Here is an 18,137-nt window from a genome sequence, read left to right on the forward strand (position 1 = left end):
TTGTGGTTCCGTACTCTGTCACTGAGGGATTGAAAATAATCTAAAAAAAAAAATTCTAGAAAAATATTTGTTGGTGTTGGGTGAAGCCTAGGAGAAGACAAAGATCCTCTTTCCTGATTTCATGGTTCTCCTTGCTTTCAGTCATCTGAATGAGATACATTTTGAACCGCTGGGCCCTATTCCAGATTTTCTAAAGCTGCAACCCTCCCTACATTTACCTAAAAGTAAGGCCCCATGAAATCACCAGGATTCGTTTCTGTGAAACTGTGCATAGGATCAGGCTGCAGAAATCCTAAAATTAATACTGCAGTGTTCACATTGTGCAGGCCAACTTAGAAATGTGGTCAGGAAAACTGACATTTTGAGTTTTGCCTCTTCCAGTCGAGTGTTAAATGTTTAGTCTTGATACCCAAACCGAGATGTTATAAATTTCAAATCAGAGGTGTGCAAGCTTGGATTTTAAACTATCCAATTTGTTCCCACGATTGGTGCGTTACTCAGCAAGTTTTTTGAGATCAATGGAAACAGCTTTTTCCCATCTTATGGCAAACATATACAGTAATACCTCCTCGAACGTCTGCCCTGTCGACCGTCCATTTTGGCAAACGTCCGTGGCAAACCCGGAAGTACCGGCACGGGCTACTTCCGGGTTTGCCACTCGTGCATGCACAGAAATGCAAACCGCTCCGCGTGCGTGTGCGCACATAGCGGTGCTTTGTTGAGCATCCCTTTCAATGGATCCCGGACTCAAAACAAGGTACCACTGTAATTTGAGCATGTGAGCAGCTCTCTGAAAGCTGCCCAACAGTGCCTACTTCTTTAGCTTTTTGTATGGTTGATGTTTAAATATGCAAGGTGCATCTTCCAGCTTCCCTTTGAAATGGGTGCTGGGGTTGGGTGCTGGAACTCCAAATATGGGAATCATTTTGTCCAATTATATACCAACCAGCCGTCATTGTGACTGCTCACTGCTCAAGGGTGATGTTGTACTATGGTGTGTCAGGTGGGTAGAATCTCCACTCCAATGATGTGTGTTCCATGTGGTGGTTTTGCTGGAGTGCTCATGCTCACTACACATACACAGAGACTAAGAACCTTTGAAGGATTAGTCCTGGCCACTGGAGCTGCTTCCATTGGATAATATGTACTTGTTGGGCTCCCTACAAGATGCTGAGGTTAACAAGCTGTGACAGTGCCATCTAATTTAAATTGGGCCTCTGTTGTGCAGAATATTCAATGTGTAGTGTAAGTACACACTGACCAGAGAATTATATTACAGGAGAGAGTCCAAAGCTGGAATTTTATACGCAGTTACTTGAAAGTAGGCATCACTGAACACAGCAAGACTTACGTCTCTGCGTAACCATGCATAGAATTGCACTGTTAGACAACAATTCTGTGCATGCTTATTTGGGAGTTAGGTTTCAATACTAACCCCACTTACCTATGAGTAAAGGTAAAAGGTAAATGACCCCTGGTCGTTTAAATCCAGTCAAAGGCGAATATGGGGTGCGGCGCTCGTCTCGCTTCAGGCCGAGAGAACCATCATTTGTCCACAGACAGCTTTCTGGGTCATGTGGCCAGCATGACTAAACTGCTACTGCTGCACGGAGGACCGTGACGAGTGCCAGAATGCATGGAAATGCCATTTACCTTCCCACCACAGTGATACCTATTTATCTACTTGCACTGGTATGCTTTCAAACTGCTAGGTTGGTAGAAGCTGGGACGGAGCAATGGGAGCTCACCCTGTCGCGGGGATTCGAACCGCCGACCTTCCAATCAGCAAGCACAAAAGGCTAAGTGGTTTAGACCACAGCACCACCCGCATCCCTTTACCTATGAGTATCCAGGCATCTCCCTCTGCTTGGTTAAGTTACACCGCTCCCATTCACTGGAATGCTCTGATGTTTTAGTACATGTGAGTGCACTGTTTTCACATCTTCCAGCTTCCCTCTGAAATGGGTGCTGGGGTTGGGTGCTGGAACTCCAAATAGGGGAATCATTTTGTTCAATTATATACCAACCAGCAGTCGTTGTGATTGTTCACTGCTCAAGGGTGATGTTGTACTATGGTGTGTCTTTTCGTTGTAATTGGTATTAAAAATTAATATCCCACTTTTCAGTTCAAAAATAGGCCTCTTTAAAGTGCCCTACAAGGAAACACAGTCAAGCATCATAAAAGAGAAACAACATCACATCACACATACTTTAAAAAAAAAAAATCACAGCAGGCATTTGCAGCCTTTATTCTGCCCTCCCTCCTCCTGTGTGGTCTGAAATGTACAGCTGTGTACCAAACATATATACCAGATTTCATTCAAACGTCTCAATGTTCCAGGGGATTGTCATGTTGCAAACAGACAAAGCTAAACAGGCCAGTTAACTCAAAGGCATCACTTGAATCAGTCTATACTTGTTTAGATGTCTGTCTTTCTGATCTCACTTCTTCTAAACCAAGGAAAGCCTTTTCAGTGCTGGTCTTTCAAATGATCCCTTCTTTTGCCCTTGAAGATAGTTATCCTCCACTTCCTTTAGGAATCCCAAGTTGTGTATGCATGGAAAATTTGCTGAGCAAGAGCGTCCGCCTTGCTACCTGTTTTATCTTCTTATTATATATGCCATTTAATCAATTTATAGACTGATGCATATGAGGAAGTTTGCAAATTAAAAAGCATACGACTGCAAAACTAAGATACAGACAGATAAAACAAAAATATCTAGTGTCAATAAAACCCCCAAAACAAAATATTGAGCAGTGCAACCCTGAAATTAATAACAATAATTTCAATATTCATACCCTGCCCATCTGGCTGGGTTTCCCCAGCCACTCTGGGCGGTTTATAGAAGTGGCACTGCAGGGATTCAGAGGGTTGTCTCCCAGCCCTACCAGGTGATGCTTGGGAACTGAACTCCAAGCCCTCTCTATGCAAAACAAATTCTCTAACCCTGAGCTGTGGTACTCAGACCTCAGTGGCACCAGTTGTGTCAGGGATTCCCCACTCCATCCCAAGTATCCTCTTTTTCTCTCTTACCTGCTCCCCCCCCCCCCATGCCGTCTGGTGCACTTTGAAGCACTGCTATTACATAAAGACCAGCCTCCTTTGATGGTCATAGTTTCATATCCACTTTGCTCTGCTCTGCTCATTGTTCCTTCCTTTAAGACCTTTGATTCTATTTAGTTGTTTGCAGTCTGTGGGAGAGGTCAATGCAGGATTGGCTTTCCTTATTTAAATGTCCTTATTTAAACTCATTTGGCAATGGAGAACAGCCTAATTCAAATTAATTGCCGAAGGAGGGAGCTGTGTCTGCAGACTTCTCTTTCCTGGTAATGTTTCTGTAGCACTTGGGTTATAAAATATTCCTGAAGGAGCTCTCTGCACAGGGAATGTGTTAATCATGAAACCTTAGACTAGTTTCTGGGTAGACTTTATTACATAATAACTGGGATAATTTCCTCTGTAATGTGCTGCCCGTAAGGAAATAGAAGATGCATTGAATATGGATCCAACACAGAAATTACTACCAAGCTCAGTAGCCAGAAAGGTGTTTGGGGATGGAGGAATCATATCAAATTAAATTTTTCTGTTTCTCCTTTTCCCCATCAGTCTGTGATGTTTTTAAAGAAAAAATGCCCACGAAGATTCAACAGCATTTTAGTGTGGTTTCCACCCTCATACGTACGTTTGTAAGGAGTTTTGTCAAATATACACATTAGGGAATGTGCTGATTCTGACACTTCATTGCCAGGGCAAAAACGTAACTCAAATTGTAGTGCGGTTGCTACCTAGAAATGTTCATTGTGGTGATGGAAATTGGTGAAAAGGAATACAGGATGTCCTTGTCCCCCAGAGAAGTACTCATCCAGAGCGAACCCACCAAAAAAGCAAGGAATGTGAGCGAAAGCCAAGGAATATTACTTGCACGATGGTCATCAGGAATTACAGACATCACTGTGGTTTATGCCTGGCGAACTCACAGCACAGGCGTTAACGTGAGGCTGAATTGCAAGCTTGCATGTTTCAGGCTTCCTGGCAAGCGGCTCCACATTTTTGTAAGTCACTGTGATTTAACAATTTAATGAAACAGCAGCCCGTTACATAGCTTTGGAGCTACTGCACTTTTACAGACACGGCCTCTGCCACTCCCCTGGGGCTGCACAAGCCAGCAACCCTCAGAAAGACATAAAGCAAATAATTTAATTGCAGGGGCCCGTTAGAACCAGTGGGGAGACCGACCGTAGGTGGAAGACCGAGGCAATGAAAGGCAGAGCCAACTCATTCTAGTTTTGTCCCCATTTTCCTCCCTGCTGAGTTCTGCAAGGGCAACACTGAGACTAAGGAGGGCCACCCTCTGGGTTGGTTCTGTATCTGCTCAGTGTGCTGTCCAGGCGCAATCCGTTGGTGGGCAATGTTCAGATCCCTCTGCTCTCATGTGGTGTAGTGTGCCAGTGTGGTGTAGTGGTTAGGAGCAGTGGACTCGTAATCTGGTGAACTGGATTCGCTTCCCTGCTCCTCCACATGCAGCTGCTGGGTGACCTTGGGCTAGTCACACTTCTCTGAAGTCTCCCAGCCTCACTCACCTCACAGAGTGTTTGTGGTGGGGGAGGAAGGGAAAGGAGATTGTTGGCCGCTTTGAGACTCCTTAGGGTAGTGATAAAGCGGGATATCAAATCCAAACTCCTCCTCCTCCTCTTCTCCTGGTTCTTTATCTTCAAACCATAAAGGTAAAGGGACCCCTGACCATTAGGTCCAGTCGCGGACAACTCTGGGGTTGCAGCACTCATCTTGCTTTATTGGCCGAGGGAGCCGCCGTACAGCTTCTGGGTCATGTGGCCAGCATGACTAAGCCGCGAACCAGAACAGCACACGGAAAAGCCGTTTACCTTCCTGCCGGAGTGGTACCTATTTATCTACTTGCACTTTGACGTGCTTTCGAACTGCTAGGTGGAAGGAGCAGGGACCGAGCAATGGGAGCTCACCCCATTGTGGGGATTTGAACTGCCGACCTTCTGATCGGCAAGCCCTAGGCTCTGTGGTTTAACCCACAGCACCACCCATGTCCCCTTCAAACCATACCAGAGATTTAAAGCACATTTAAAGCCTGCCCAGCCACCCCACAAATTCTAGGAACTGTATGTAGGTCTGTAAGGGGCAATCTATAGTTACCAGGATTCCTGGGTGGGTGGGGTGCATGGAAAGTGCTGTAAAGGTCTAGTTTGCATGCCACCTTGGCCAAGCAGCCTTTCAAATGGGGACACCTTCAAATAGAAGACAATTCCCTGCAAAGCAGGGCATGCGGCATCTACTGTAAAACAAGGTACGTCTACCCAGCCAAAGGTGTTGACAGAGAAGCTCCCTGCTTCTCTTCCAAACCCTGCTAGCTCATAAATTCCACATTCGAGGTGGGTGGTGAGGAATGTGTTTTGTGGTTTACGTGCTTTGAACATTGCAGTATCCAGCTGCCTTCAGCCTGCAATTCTAGTCACACTTTCAAAGCCCCGTTGGAGCCAATAGGCCTTACACCTTGAGTAACAACTGCTCAGGGGGAGTCATTGTTAAGGAGGATATATCTATGGTTTCTTTTGCAGAGGTGATCTTTAATTTTAATGCTTCCCCTCCCCCCCTTGTTACTCTGTTCATGTACTCCTGCAGCTTTTCGTTACAACTGAGACACCTACGTTTATGGCTCAAGGCACCTCACCATCTGCCTCATTTATTTTAGCCTCTATGAAAACAGCTCTTCCTATTGTGATGCTGTTGGTGCTGAGTCCCACCGACAGTCAGCTGCTTTGGAAATGATTTATTTGGAGCAGTGGCTTGTTTTTTTCAGGGCCAAAATTGATTGACATTTAAATGCCCCTTTTATGAGGGTGGAAACCACGCTGGGTAAATGCTTGTTTCTTGATTTATGAAAAAGGACCTAGAGGACGCATTAGGGAGCACCTGTTGAATATATGAGCTGTTTAACAGTGGAATAGACTGCTTTGGAAGGAAGTGAATTCTTCTTCATTCTATCCAGCCTTTGTTTATTAGGGGTGCATATTTATATTTTTTGCATTATTGTGGGGTTGGACTAGATGTCCTTTGAGATCCCTTCCAGCTTTTGGGTCTGAAGATTGGGGGGGGGGGGGCGAATTGCTTAACAGAGAGTAGAATATTTGGATGTCATCCTAGACATTCAATGTAATTGACAGATGGAAAATTGGAAGTCATTTTTCTTTTTCTTTTTCTTTTCTTCTTTTCATTCCTTTTTTTTCTTTTCTCTCTTCTCTTTCTTTTTTCTTCTTTGGTGTCCTCTGCTCTGGGCCATTACTAGGGTCCAAGTATTACACACACAAGAAGGTGGATGGTTGGTGGAAGGACCCTGAGTGAGAGGCAGGGAAGGAAAAGGCTCCCAGGTGAGAGAGTTGTGAGGGGACACACTTTTGTGGGTGCCTAGGTTTAAGAGCTACCTTTTAGAGAGGACTCTGTGTTTTCTTTTCTCTTTCTCCTTCTCTCTCTGTTTTTGTTTTTATTTACATACGCTTCCTTCATCTTACTGTGTTATAAAAAGCTTTAATAAAATCCTATGGGAAAAATGTGGTCCTTCTCAGTTCCATGATACCCTCTGTGAACATTGTTGGTACTGAGTGTGTGTGGTTTGTTTAGTACTTGTTGCAGACTTGTTGAACTGGGACCCCCTGCCCAGGGTGAAAGTATTCTAGTGAGTTATTGTGGCCTGTGTATACTTAGGCCTCAGATCCTAAGACATGGATGTGGCCCTCTAGATGTGGTTGGACTGCAACTCCTATCATCCCTGTCCATTGGCCATGCTGGTTGGGGATGATGGGGAATCCAACAACATCTGGAAGTTTTGCCATTTCAGGCCTAACAAAACAGGCATTGCAACATCATCTTCTGTGGCTTGCAAGGCAGTATGAAACCTCTGCATTGGCCAGACCTGGGAGCCTGGCTTTCTGTAGTTAGGCTCAGTTTTGCCTGGGGAAGAGACCAAAGAGATTAAGCAAAAGGCTCTGCAGAATTGGTGGGTTTTGAGCTTTGGTTTGAAGGGCTGCAGACACACCATACATTTAAAGCACATGGCTTTCCCCAGTGAATCCTGGGGATTTTAGTTTACCCCACAGTCCCCAGCACCTTCAACAAACTACAGTTCCCAGGATTCCTTGGGGGAAGTCATGAGATTTAAATGTGTGGTTTGCCCACAGATGAGCGTATGTTCTGTATGTTCTGGCAGGCATTTCGATATGCGATGGAAAATAGACAGAGCTTTACACAGACCAGTTATTAAAATAAAACTTGCATTGCATTTATAAGATAATTGAAGTGCCAAGGTTTTAAAATAGCACAGTATAAAAAACATGAGAACTTCATATTCTCTTTTCACTTTCTTGGACAATGTTAACTTTTTTTTTTTTTTGGCACATTTGTTCTGAAAACTTGTGGGGTTTTTTTTTATTACTTGTTTTGAATCTTCCACCAGAACTGGAAGACGGGGAAATCTGCGGGAGCCTGAAATATGTCTCCTCGTTTCACGAGCTGGGTTAAAACCTCACAGCTGTCTCAACATTTCAGAAAGCCGGCTAACAGACTAGCACCTACTAGTCCCTGCAGTAGCTCTCCTGCTCGCTGAGACAACCACGAAACATTAACTCTTGATCGCCAAAGCTCAGAATTCATTTGAGTTCAGAAAGGGCAAACTAAACTAATGACAACGTTGTAGAGACCACATGGAGGCATATAGATATCAGTGTTGGGGGCTTGTAATGTTCTCACCACAAACACAAATTGAGCATTGGATCCTCCAAAGTCTTCTCCTGCTGAGAAAACAATCCCTTTCATTCTCTGCTCTCCCCACAACAGCTCCCTAGACACTGTCTCAGATCCAGCGGCCTTTAGGGAAAATTACATCCCTCAGGTCTGTTTTCCCCTGGCTCTGGTACCTGCACAGCACAGTGCCAGGTACCAGAATGGGGAGAATGGAAGAACCTCCCTCATTCCATATGTTCAGCCCAGCTAGGACAGGAGTAGCAGCAGGAGAGTATGAGGGAAGGGGAGAAGGGGGTTGGCAGATTATGGATGTGTTGCGGTTATTAATATTGAGCATTTGGAAGCAATTTTGAAATAAAAACTGCCCAGTCCAAAAATATGGCTCAAAAGCTTTACTAGCAGAACTTGTTCCACAAAACAGAGACTCAGAACAATAATGCTACATCTAAATAGATGCATAATGTTATGCGCTTGTCCAAGCAACAGGTACAGCATCTTAGAGATATGAAATTACTTTATCCAGAGCTGAAAAGCCTCTCTCACAGTCTCTCCATTATAGCCAGAGACTGTGTTCCTGGAGAGAATCATTTGCTCCTCTAGCTCCTTTCAGGGAAAGAACAAAGACTAACTCACACAAAATGGAGATTTGCAATTGAATATCCCATGTGAATCTAGGTTAAACACCTCAGGAGAGAGCAGCAAAGATACATCAACAGCTAATCATTAACCTGTTAGGCGCTCTGAGAGCTTCAGTTTAGCAATACGCATACAGAGTTATTTTCCATTTCAATGTACAATGAAACAATTATACTCAACAGGGTGGAGCTGGAGGTATTTGGGAAGTGGTGAGTAGGAGGAAGGGAGTTTGGTTGCATCTGTGAATTTGTCACCTGTGGAATCAGGGCCATCTGGAAATCTTCATGCAGATTGTGTTGTGGGTATCTGGACAATCCAATAAACCAGTGTCAATTCTGCATAAAATTTGACTTGGCTTGAAATTTGGGGTTCTGCTGCTAAGAAATTGCTTTTGGAACTGCGGATTGACTTACCAAAATCTGCATTGTATCTGACACATTTTTCATAAATGCATCTCCTGTACTGACAGTTATGATAGATGTACTTCTTGCACCTCCTTTCATGCAGTCAACACCGCACCATGTGTTTCGTAGTCTAAATGCAGTTGAACACACGAGGCTGGATTCATACTTGGTCAAACTTAAGAGCAGAACCATTAAAATCAATGGAAGATAAGCTACTCAGTTTTCATGAGTTTACTCATTCAATCGACGATGCACTGAGAACAATGTAAGCAGATACTAAGATTTGGAAATGCATACAACAAAGCCTATGAGGCAGTGCAACATACACACAGATGAAACATTGGAACATGTACTGAACCGAGCACTTGTAAATACATGTCAGGCTGCAAGGCAAGGCTTACCTTCTCCCTGTATCTGTAGATAATAATAATAATAATAATAATAATAATAATAATAATAATAATAAATTATTTATTATTTGTACCCCGCCCATCTGGCTGGGTTTCTGCAGCCACTCTGGGTGGCTTCCAACAAAGATTAAAAATACATTAAAATGTCACACATTAAAAACTTCCCTGAACAGGACTTGCTTCAGATGTCTTCTAAATGTAAGGTAGTTGTTTATCTCTTGACATCTGATGGGAGGGCTTTCCACAGAGCGGGCGCCACCACCGAGAAGGCCCTCTGCCTGGTTCCTTGTAGCTTTGCTTCTCGCAGTGAGGGAAATGCTAGAGGGCCCTCGGCGCTGGACCTCAGCGGCCGGGCAGAACGATGGAGGTGGAGATAACAGCACAAAGTGGAAGCAGTCTTTTTCCAGCAACAGCAAGGTTTATTAAGCACAGCACATCACAAAATCCAGCGTCCATTCTCACCATGCAGGTGCACCCAATTGAGTTCCTCCCACTTCCCTCTAGCTACTTCCATCTTCCCGTCTCCTCACCATGTGATTGCTCCACCATTGAGCCTTCTAGGAGGCTACTCTATCCAGTCGCCTTGCTCCAGGACTGATAGGCTGCACACTTTCTAGTGAGGGAGAGTGAACCAGCTCTCCCTCCTCCTGTTCCTCTTGCCTTTGTTGTTCTCCTTCCAGTTCAGCCCAACTATCAGTCTCTGAACTGTGTCCCTCTGCAAACCATTGCTCTAGGTCGATACTACCCTCCTGCTCCTGTAGAGCTTCAGCATCCCAGCCTTGCACAGAGGGAGAGGAGGGCTCCCACAATTCCTCTTCAGAGCCTGATCCCTGACAATACAGGGAGAAGTGTGGTATGAGGATGGATGATTCTGTCAGTTTAGTTCCCCCCAGTCTTTAAGTCTGCCATGTTTTTATAGGAGTTGCGATTTTTTATTTTAAAAAATGTCCTTATGAAAATGTGTTCTCAGCATTTTCCTGCACATTTCCCTATCACGCATTTTAATGCAATGTTGATTAATGTTATGCATTTGTGCATTTATTTTCCTTTTTTATTATTTATTGGTTTAAAATACAAACGTACAAACACACAACAAAGGTAGGTATAACAAAGTTAAATATAAGTAGAAAAAAAATCACAACTTAAAAGCAAGAAACATTTGAGAAAAAGAAAAAGAAAGAAAAAGAAAAAAGAAATGAAAAGAAAACCAAAAATTTATACATCATGTCCTTCAAAATAATTTTTTTTTTTACAAGAAACTTCCAATCATTCTCCTTATACTTTTTCTATTGCCATGGTATTATTGCACAGTTTTATTTTGTATCCTTTTTCATACATTCCACTAACATATTTGTTTCATTTATTTATTATTCCCAAGTGTCATTCCAGTTCTGCTAAGATGGTATCATTTTTACAATATAGTCTTATATATTCCTTAAATATTTTCCATTCTCCACGTGTTTTCTGGTTTAAGGCTCCCCTGACTTTTCCCGTCAGCTTTTCCCGTCATTTATTTTCATTTATTTTCACTAATATGTGTATTTCTTTTTTTGCACCATTTTCCCCAGACACATTTTTGTACATGTTTTCGGTATTAGGAGAAGTGCAAATTTCAAAAGACAGCTGTGTTTCTGTCTGCATATTGCATCAGGAAGTATGAATTAGGGAGGGTTGCAGTAAAATGCAAACTGAGTCTAATTTCTCCTCCATCCTAGTGCGGTGCAAACTAGGCCGTTGATAGAGAAGAGAGATAACCTGGACCAGACTCCCATATTTTTAGCGAATGGTGTTTTAATATGAAATTTCTCCCAGAGGAATGATGCTTCTATCCAACGTCTTCCGCTGGAACTGTAATCACAAGTCACCGCTTCCTGCCTCAACTTGCTAAGCTTTCCAGGAGTCCTTAAACTAGATCTTTATGTGTTTGAGCATCCACAAAAGTCATTATCAGCCACCTTGTAAAAAATCGGCTTTGTGGAGGCTTTGATGATACAGTGTGATTACGAGGATGAAAAGGCGAATAACCCTTTGAGAAGTGCAGACTCATATCAGTTCAGAAAAAAACCCAGTAGTTATTACTGAAATACGTTGCTAAAGATAATTTATCACTAATTTTTCCAGCTCTGTAAACGACTTCTTTCCATATAAAGCAAAGACACCCAAAGCCTGTATATGAGCACTGACTCATAAAAGTAAACTAATTGAAGTTTCCTGGACTTGAGATTAGCTGCCTAATGTGCCATAACTCCTCAAAAGCAATCCTGTAAAGTCTTCATCTCAGTGTTCCCTGCTGCATTAGGGAAGCTTTCCTGAGTTTTTACAAAGCTCTGGAGGGATTGGAGAGCACAAACATCTGCCAGAAATGAATAAACAAACAAGGGAAGACTCAAAAGCCAACGTGGGTAATTCTTTCGGCTTCACACTGTAAAAGTAAACCTTTTCAGAATGAGGAGTACCTCCCATAGCTGGCAAGCGTCCCTTATTTGGCGGGACAGTCCCTTATCCCAGTGCCATGTCCCGCTGCTGTCCCTTATTGATGATGTCCCTTAAATAAGTTACTGAAGGTAATGGGGCCCTTTCTATGTCCAGCTGTCCTTTGTCAACAACAAATTGTTGCTGCTTTTTTGTGTTGAATATATGCTATATGGTAATTTATGGACCTAAGAGGTATCCAAAGCCATTTGCACGCAACAAAATATGTATTTTATCAAAGTAATTGTTGATCCCTTATTTTGGCTGCTGATCCCTTATTTTCGAGGCTGCTGGTCCCTTATTTTCAAATATGTAAGTTGACAGCTATGGTACCTCCGGTTTTAATTAAAAATCAGAGTGACTTTGGGAGCAATCCTACAGCAATAGGATGAACAAGTTCAGATCCAGCAGTTCTCTGGCTGAACCTGGTACAGCTGGGTTATGATGGGTAAACACTGTCATCCTTGGCTCAGCCTGAGATACACCTGCATAGTGTCCTCATGTTGGGTAAGCCAGGATGTAGCTGGCTGGGCCCAGCAGATCTTAAGATGACATAAAAAGGGGCATGACTGGGGCATGGCCAGAGAAGAGAGACTTAGGCTGGATCCTAGACCTGCTCAGCTCAGTCACGTGACCTGGAGTAAGGTATGCCAGCAAATATGAAGATGTAACTCAAGCACTACTCTAAAGGCTTATTCTCCCCCAGGAGGGTTAGCCCTGATGCTGAGAGGAGTTGGGGGATGGATCTACACACAGGAGAAAAACACGCTACAAATAAGTCATAACATTTTAACAAAAGAAAAAAACTATATGTAAAATCACATAGAAAAGTTTTGTGCTCTACAGCGCCATCTGGTGTTGCAGGTTTATAACACCTTTGAAACTCGTTTTTTTTGGCTAAATTAGCTGAGTCCTGGATCTGGCATAACTTTACGACAGTTTAGCTTTTGCTGAGTTGCTTTTTCAGCTCTTTGTGCATAGGATTGCTCCCTTGGTGGCTGTGCCTCAAGAAGCTTGTGGAATGCAGCAGGTAACCATTCCTCAAGATTACAGATGAATGAATTAACATTGATGAGACACATGCCAAGGAAAAGATAAGGCAAAATTTTAGATGTTCCAGGAAAATGCATTTATTTATTTATTTATTTATTTATTTATTCAGATTTGTCACCTGACTGACGTTCTGAAGGTTCATCAAGGGCAATAAATAACGTGTAAAACTAGCCTACTAAAATGCAGTAACAAAGATCCAACAAAAATATTTTAAAACTCCACCATCTGTATCAGCTTCGCCCCATTTTCCACACAAGCCAATGCCAGTAGAAAAGGTCTTGCAGAGAAAAGATATTCAGGCTTTAAAAATGCTTTGACAAGCCTTCAAAGATTTTTTTCCAGACAGGAAAGACCTACTTTCAGTTACAGATTTGTTGGCTGCCAAAATATATTTTGATACGGGCACTTACTCAAAGTTAAGCTCTTTGATTAAGCCTTGTTGATCTCAGTCGAGAAGGGAAGCAGGTGCTTAAATTTGGCCCATTAAAACCGAAGGGACTTAACATTAGCCCCATCCTCACATTTCCATTTCCCCCCACCATGGTCCTGATCCCCTATAGTTGCTATTTGCAGTGGTAGGAAAGCTCCCATTGCAGTCAATGGGAGCTTTCCTACCACTGCAAATAGATGTGTGTGGCAATTTTTAATGGGATGGAGACAGGAGCAAAGGGTGAGAACCTTCTCTACAAACTGTGGTCCTGGTTCAGCTCTCCCCTTCCCATGGTACTTTTTAAAAAAGCACAGCAGATGTTAATGTCACCTTCCATGTGTACACAATTGAGGCAAGAAGCCCAAGAAGCTACCAGATATATATATATATATATATATATTGTGTGTGTGTGTGTGTGTGTGTGTGTGTGTGTGTGTCCATATATTTGAGTTTCTGGAATCTACAGCTTTTACATTTGGTTTCTCTCCTACTCAACAGTCCAGAAGGTCTAAAATGGCAGTGTTTGACAGCCATGGTCTTTACCTTTCTTGCACAAAGTAATCCAGATCAGCAGTTAATGGAAGATTAGGTCCAGAAGGAAGGTTTTTATTTATAAGACTTCAGATCTTGTCATACTGTGATGTGATTTAATGAGAAGTGACGTGGTGAGGCTGTAACGTTAAAAAGTATCGAGCCATGTGTTTTGTTTTCTCCTCCTGCAAAATGGATTGTAACCAGAGCTACTACATTTAATTACATTTTTTGAAAAACCCTCCAAAATCCACACTTGGGCAATAGTTTTTTTGTGGGGGCAGCCAATCAAAATCAGGAGGCTTCTGGGTTCTGCAGTGGGGCCCTGGCAGCAGTTTGAGGGTGTCATGTGCTGACTCTCGGTCTGAAATGACAGGGCCGGACCTTCCATGAGGTAGAACTAGGCAGCTGCCTCAGGCAGAGAATGGCTAGACATGTGTGTCATGTGGTCTACCCTGAAGACCCTGGCTAGCCCTGGGCTGTAGTGAAGGACCGGTGTTGAAGTAAGAGTCAACTACCAATCTTTGTGCACAGAATGGGGACTTCACCATCTTGTCCTTTGCCTTAGGTAGCAAAGCAGCTTTGACTGGCTCCTGAATGGACCACATTGGTACTAGTGTGTCTAAGCCAAGATGCTGAAGAGAAGAGGAGCCATGCAAAAGTCAGGACCTTCTACAAACACACACACACACACACACACACACACACAATGATGACAATGACGATGACGAATTCAATTTGTATACCGCCCTATACCCACAGGTCTTAGGGCAGTTCACAATGCGCCTTCCAGGCGAGCAGAAGGCTGTATCACAGTTCAATGGCATGTTTCAGCCAGGCAAAAGAACTCAAGGTGGGTGTGGAAGTGGGTGTGGCCTAGGCAGAGTCCGAAGAGCCATGGAGGGCTGCAAAGGTAAAAAAAAGTAAAGGTAAAGGACCCCCGGACAGTTAAGTACAATCAAAGGTGGCTATGGGGTGAGGTGCTTATCTCACTTTTCAGGCCATGGGAGCTGGTGTTTGTCCACAGACAGCTTTCCGGGTCATGTGGCCAGCATGACTAAACCGCTACTGGTGCATGGAGGACTGTGATGAGTCCCAGAGCGCATGGAAACACCTTTTACCTTCCTGCTGCTGTGGTACCTATTTATTTACTTGCACTGGCATGCATTTGAACTGCTGGGTTCCCAGAAGCTGGGACAGAGCAATGGGAGCTCACCTCATCAAGTGGAATCGAACTGCCGACCTCCTGATTGGCATGCCTAAGAGGCTCAATGGTTTAGACCACAGCACCACCCACTCTCTTCATGGAGGCCCACATTTGGCTTCTGGTTCCTAACCTCCTTGTCTTTGATATGGCATTGTCAAGATCAAAGGGCTCTGAATGACGCTTCTCCCCCCCTTTTGAGCTTTCCCCCTCTAAAGCAGAAAAAGGCACTGGCTAAATACAATTATAACCTCACTTCACACTTGAGAGGATTTTTATACACCTGTCAGTGCGGAAGTGTATTAAAATGCTCAGCTGGTTTGTTTGTTTTTTAATATATAATTTCTGGACGTGTACTCAGGGTGTTGAAGAATGCTGATAAATGCAACAATGAGCTAAGGTTGCTATTCGAGATGTCAGAAAACAATTTTCTGGAATGAGAGATTGTAACAGGCCGGGCTCACCTCTCTATAAGGGAAGGGGAGACCAGTGCAGGGATTTAGGAGGCGTGAAGCAGAGCACAAAACACAAGGGAAAACTAAGTTTGTTACATGGCCATTTGGAATGAGCGAGCGAAGCAACGTAATTCTGCCTCCTGTTGCTCTGAGCACAAATGGGGAGGGTTGATTACAGTCTCTCCACTGAGTGCTAGATTAAGGTCCTTCAAGTAGATGGCAAACCTAATATTGCAATTTTAATTTGCACTGCGGCGGTGCTGTGGCTGGGTGTGGGCGGGTGTTGTTGAGATCTAGTAGCAATTCACTTGGCACTCGACGGCATGAATTTCAAGCGTGGCAACTTGTCTTGTTTCTTGCAGGATTTAAATATTCAGAGACAGTATCAGCAGTGAAGATCAAATAAACATGTGGTTCAAAATTAAGTGGTTTGTCTGTAGGAAGTCTGCTTCCTTCAGCTCTGCAAACATTTTCTTTTTAAAGGGAGCCTCCTACTGTCTTCGCATCCACTTGCAGATAAACTTTTGAGAGCATTGCCTGGGTGGATATATAGATGGCTGCAAAATGCAGGACTTCAGTGCCGGAAGTATATATCCATATCTAATTAAAGAACAACAAATATATATTATTTGCTGTTCAGTTTGATACAGTGCCATCCATGTATATGTTACTTTATAAAGTGACATATTAAATATTTCCTGACCATCTGCTGTATTCCTTCTGATATCACAACTCATTAAGGTTTGTGAAGAAAATGAGTGTGACTGAAAAGGAGGGCAAGGTCTGCTGTAGCATTAGGGTGGCACTGATAATGCCAAGGTTGCAGGTTCAATCCCTGTATGGGACAGATGCATATTCCAGCATTGCAGGGGCTTGGACTGGATGATTCTTAAGGTCCCTTCCAGCTCTAAAATTCTATGATTCTATGATTATTCTTCAACTGGGTGAATGTGTGACCCAGATCATGGGTTCATCTAACTGAGTGTTGTCTCGTCTGACCAGCAGTGGCTCTTGGGAACATTAGACAGAGGTCTTGCCCACACCATCCATCTAAATCATATCACTGAGAATTGTCATTTGTGAAAGGTAATGGGAACTGTAGGTCTGTGAGCGTGAATTGCAGTTTCTGCTATTCTTTGGGGGAACCCATATATGTTATGGAGGCAACGGGAGTCTTTTCTGTCACCTGTCCCCTTATCCTTTTAGTTGAAGGGTAAAACAAAAAGCAAAAACCCACCATTTTTATTTTACGAATTCGTTATTGCATCTATATCCCACCTTCCCTTCAAGGAGTTCACACTTCTCCCCCTCTCCATTTTATTCTCACAACCACCCTGTGAGGTGGTTAAGCTGAGAGAGAGTGACCTGACCCCATCCTCCTGGAATGTACATCAAATAGCCCTACCCATTAAGGTGACTACAACAAGCATCTGATGAAAGTGCAAGATTTTGACAAGTACATTTAAGTCTTTTTTTTTTTTTTAATGTGCTGAGAGACTGTTTGTTGCGGTTGCTGTGAGGTACTGATCTGGATGATGATGATGATGTAAGAATACCTGCATTTCTGATCAACTCACTGTTTCTACACAAGTGGTTGCCATTAAGGTAAAGGTACCCCTGCCCGAAGGCCAGTTGTGTCCGACTCTAGGGTTGTGCGCCCATCTCACTTAAGAGGCCGGGGGCCAGCGCTGTCCAGAGACACTTCCGGGTCACGTGGCCAGCGTGACGAAGCTGCTCTGGCGAGCCGGCACCAGCGCAGCACACGGAAACGCTGTTTACCTTCCCGCTAGAAAGCGGTACCTATTTATCTACTTGCACTTTAGGGGTGTTTTCGAACTGCTAGGTGGGCAAGAGCTGGGACCGCAGACGGGAGCTCACCCCGCCGCGGGAATTCGAACTGCCGACCATGCGATCGGCAAGCCCTAGGCGCTGAGGATTTACCCACAGCGCCACCCACGTAGTGTAATGTGTAATGGTTGCCATTACAAACAACTAAATGGAACTATGTTACAGTTTTGCTTGGTAAAGGGAACAAATCTCTTTGCTTATTAAAAAGGTTAGACGGACACCTCTCCTTGTGTCAAAAAGATTTTAATGCTTGCATTGAGGACCCTGGGTGAACGCTTTTCAATGTGCTGCCTTGCATCTTAAGATATATGAGCAAACCCACACTTTTCCAGCAGCTGCCTACACCAAGACCCTAACTCTCCTGTGAAGTTTCATTGGTGGTGGGAGACATAGGCAGCTACGGAACAGAACTGGAAACCGGAAAGTTCCCTTCCCTTGTCTTGGAATTCAAGTCACACCTGCTCGCCGCTTTAACCTTTCCTAAATGTAACCCTTCAGATTGTTCCCCGACCCCTGCCAAATATAATCAATCTCAAAGTGTCTAACAATCTCCTTTCCCTTCCTCCCCCACAACAAACACTCTTTGAGGTGAGTGAGGGTGAGAGACTTCAGAGAAGTGTGACTGGCCCAAGGTCACCCAGCAGCTGCATGTGGAGGAGCGGGGAAGTGTACCCAGTTCACCAGATTACAAGTCCACCATTCTTAACCACTATGCTACGCTGGCTCTAACCACTACACCATGCTGGCTCCACCCTCCGGAGCCGTCCAAGCCATTTTGCCACCCGGAGCAAAGGATGGTACATTGCCTATTCTGTGCACAAAAACTGATTAGAATCGTGGTTGAATCTTATGTCAGCACTGGTGACGGAATAGAGTTCTCCACCACGCCCTAGGGCAGCAAGCTAGCTTAGGGGTTGCAGGGCAG

At 43.8% G+C, this 18,137-nt stretch overlaps 1 protein-coding gene across 20 annotated transcripts in view; it reads left to right on the plus strand.

Moving 5' to 3' along the window:
- DLG2 (discs large MAGUK scaffold protein 2) overlaps positions 1-18,137 on the plus strand; it is an 877,737-nt gene that overhangs the window by 177,711 nt on the left and 681,889 nt on the right. The window lies entirely within an intron of this gene.

This window comes from Podarcis filfolensis, assembly GCF_964270895.1.
Source record: "Podarcis filfolensis genome assembly, chromosome: 4".
Lineage (NCBI taxonomy): Eukaryota > Metazoa > Chordata > Lepidosauria > Squamata > Lacertidae > Podarcis > Podarcis filfolensis.